The sequence below is a fragment of the Rhinopithecus roxellana genome, chromosome 7, assembly GCF_007565055.1.
Source record: "Rhinopithecus roxellana isolate Shanxi Qingling chromosome 7, ASM756505v1, whole genome shotgun sequence".
Taxonomy (NCBI): domain Eukaryota; kingdom Metazoa; phylum Chordata; class Mammalia; order Primates; family Cercopithecidae; genus Rhinopithecus; species Rhinopithecus roxellana.
In genome coordinates, this window is record NC_044555.1 from 66,853,954 (window position 1) to 66,857,924 (window position 3,971).

The following is a 3,971-nucleotide window of genomic DNA, read 5'->3' on the forward strand; positions in this document are numbered from 1 at the left end:
TGTTTTGAGTTGGAGTCTCACTCTGCAGCCCAGGCTGGAGTGCAGTGGTACAATATCCAGCAATGCAATCTCTGCCTCCTGGGTTCAAGCGATTCTCCTGCCTCAGCCTCCCCAGTAGCAGGCACTACAGGTGCATGCCACCATGGCCGGCTAATATTGGTGTTTTAGTTAGAGACAGGGGCTACAGGCATGAGCCACCGTGCCCATACTAAATTTTTTTTTTTTTTTTTTTTTTGAGATGAAATTTTGCTCTTGTTGCCCAGGCTGGCGTGCAATGGTGCGATCTCAGTTCACTGCAACCTCCGCCTCCCAGGTTCAAGCAATTCTCCTTCCTCAGCCTCTCCAGTAGCTGGAATTACAGGCGCCTGCCACCATGTCCGGCTAATTTTTGTATTTTTAGTAGAGATGGGGTTTTACCATGTTGGTCAGGCTGGTCTCGAACTCTTGACCTCATATGATCCTCCTGCCTCGGCCTTCCAAAGTGCTGGAATTACAGGCATGAGCCACCACGCCTGGCCCTTAAATTTTCATTGCAATAAATACTTGAGGCTCAAAACCTGAGAATGCATTTCAGTCCCATGTCTAATCAGGACCTTGTCTTGTCGATTTTCCCTCCATGAGACAGCTCTGGTGAAACAGTAACAGAGGGACGGGAACACCGAGGTATTCATGTCTGGGCCAGAGCTGCCATCCAGGGCCCCACACCAGATCATTGGTCCAGACAGCCCCTTGGCCCAGGTGTCCCTGCTGCCAGAACACACTGGATGGACTGGAGTACAGGAGTTGCATATTTTATGAAGCCGGTGTCAGGGGAAGCAGAAACTCTCACATTAGCCAGGTTATTCTTCTCCTCTGGGCCAATTTCCCTCCACAACCCAGGGGTTTCAGTCTCACATCACCTATCATGTTTTGTTTTTGTTTTTTTTTTTGAGACGGAGTCTCACTCTGTTGCCCAGGCTGGAGTGTAGTGGCGCGATCTCGGCTCACTGCAAGCTCTGCCTCCCGGGTTTACGCCATTCTTCTGCCTCAGCCTCCCGAGTAGCTGGGACTACAGGCGCCCGCCACTTCGCCCGACTAGTTTTTTGTATATTTTAGTAGAGACGGGGTTTCACCAGGTTAGCCAGGATGGTCTCGATCTCCTGACCTTGTGATCCGCCCGTCTCGGCCTCCCAAAGTGCTGGGATTACAGGCTTGAGCCACCGCGCCCGGCCACCTATCATGTTTTAAAACAGAAAACACACCTGTAATCCCAACACTTTGGGAGGCCGAGGCAGGTGGATCACCTGAGGTCAGGAGTTCGAGACCAGCTTGGCAATCAAGGCGGAACCCCATCTCTACTAAAAAAAAAAATTAGCCAGGCATGGTGGCACGTGCCTGTAATCCCAGCTACTGGGGGACTGAGGCAGGAGGATCACCTGAACCTGGGAAGCAGAGGTTGCGGTGAGCCGAGATCGTGCCACAGCCCTCTAACCTGGGCAACAGAGCCAGATTCTGTCTCAAAAAAAAAACAAAAAACAAAAACCAAAAAAATCCCAGAAAATAGGCAAAACGTTTGGCTAAAATCAAACGAAAACACTGCAGGAAAGGGGCTTGAGTGTGCTGGTGGACAGGCCGCCCTGCTCACCTGTGGGAAGGGCAGGGCCAGCAAGGGCGGGAGAGCTCCCTGTGGGCAGCTAGGCTGGGTGTGGATGTGGCCCTCCAGGTGGTCCCAGGGAGGATGCGGGGACAGGAACAGTCCAGGCAGACAGCTCTCAGGTGAGCAGAGCTCTGCCTGAGGTGTTCTGGCATCAGGAGGCTGCCTGACCCCCAGTGGGCATGACACAGGGTCCAGGGAGCAATGGGACATTGGCCTAAAGGATCAAAGCCCAACTTGGTCAGATCCCAATCTTTACCTGCATTATGTCTCTGGCTCTGCAAAGGGTACCCCCAACTCTGGGGACAAACTATGGCCTCAAGTGGCAGCTGGCTATGCTGCTGAAATCAAGACACATCTGCAAAATACTCACAGAAAGCTGCGCCATCCTAGTGTGACAGACCACACTCTGTCGCCCTAGGGTAAGCTGGAAAAGAACTCCAGATGTGCCCTGCAGAGCCCCCCACCTCTCAGGGGCCACCTCCCAGGGTGCCCCCACCACCCCATTCTTCAAGTTTGACTTGAGATTCTAGGAAGCATAATTTCAGGTGAGGAAGAGAACAAAGTCTGGTCCCAGCCCACTCTGGCAAGGATCACTCCCCACCTAGTAGGCATCAGATGAAGCCACATATACAGACAGGACACACACAGCACACACGGGGTGTAAGGAATCGTGCCTGCACACCACTCACACACACATGACATGAACAAGTGGCAGCCAGAGAGGCCAGGGCATGCTCAGGGGGCTGCCTTTGGGGCATCCATGTAGGCCGGGTTGGAAGGAGGCTGGCTGGTGGGGTAGGGTGCAGCTGCTCCTCTAGCCAGGGTCTCGAGGTAGACCGGTGGGCCCGTGGGCTGGGCCAGGTAAGGTGATGGGTACTGCATTGGGTAGGGTGCTGCTGGCATTCCTGGCTGGGGGAGGGGGGCATGGGGTGGTAGCCCTGGTAGTCCAGGGTAGCTAGGTGGCACACTTGGAGGCTGAGGGTAAGGGGCATGCACCACAGTGGGGGACATGGTGGTGGTCACAACTGGACGCGGTCAGCGGCACATCTTGTAGGGGGAGCAGCAGGAGCAGGTGAAGCAGATGATGATAGTGACGACAGAGAGCACAAAGATGGTCAGGCTGACGGCCACGGTCGCTCTGAACCCCACGTTAGCCTCTGACTTCACCCAGGGGCTTCCTGTACCCCTAGACTTCCCCTCTTTCCATCATGGGCCACTCAGTTTCAATTTCCTCTCCTTTCGGAGTAAAGGAAAGCAAATCTCCCGATGACGTCAGTCACAGGAAGGACCGCTTCACGAACTTTTGAGTCCACGATGGCATCTTCCTCCTTAAAATAGCTACTGTGCTTTTGGTACTATTCATTCATTTGCTCCACATTTACAAAGATGAATATAATGCAGGCCCCGCCGTAGAGGAGCTCACAGTCTAGAAGGCCAGCAATACATATTGCCTCATGTTGTGTCATAATATTTTGTGCGTGTGTCTTGTCTCTCCAATTCTATGACAGTAGAGGCCATGTCCTAAACTTCTTTGTCTTCCCCAGAGCCCTTACTTACTTACTTAGCATGGTGTTCAATAAACATCTTTTTTTTTTTTTTTTTTTTAGATGGAGTCTTACTCCGTCACCCAGGCTGGAGTGCAGTGATGCGATCTTGGCTCACGGCCACCTCTACCTCCCGGGTTCAAGCGATTCCCCTGTCTTAGCCTCCCGAGTACCTGGGATTACAGGTGCATGCCACCACACCCGGCTAATATTTTTTGTAGTTTTAGTAGAGACGGGGTTTCACCATGTCTGCCAGGCTGGTCTTGAACTCCTGACATCAGGTGATCCACCCGCTTCAGCCTCCCAAAGTGCTGGGATTATAGACGTGAACCACCGCACTCGTCCAATAAACATCTCTTGAATGAGTAAAATAATTTGATTTGATTTGGTACTTTCCTCCTCTGTGGTTTACTTCTGCCACCTAGATAAAATAATGTATCACACATATGTAGAAATGTATTTTATTTATTTATTTTATTATTATTATTTTTTATAGAGATGAGGTCTCGCCTTGTTGCCCAGACTGGTCTCGAGCTCCCAGGCTCAAGTGATCCTCCCACCTCAGCCTCCCAAAGTGCTGGGATTATAGGTGTGTGCCACTGCACCCAGCCTAGAAACTTATAAGTAAGGAAATTGAGGCACAGAATGGTGAAGTAACTTGTTCCAGGCTGCAAGTGACTCATAGTTACTTCATCCAAAATATGTGCTGGACAACTTTGGAACCAAAGACAGCTATGTATCCTTGGTGCCAGTATTTAGATGTCTCTTAGATTCTGAGATGCAAATTGTGC

The 3,971-nt window shown here is 51.4% G+C and overlaps 1 pseudogene; it reads right to left on the reverse strand.

Moving 5' to 3' along the window:
- Window positions 1-2,371: 2,371 nt before the first annotated feature.
- On the reverse strand, window positions 2,372-2,957 carry LOC104666836 (annotated as a pseudogene).
- Window positions 2,958-3,971: the final 1,014 nt, after the last annotated feature.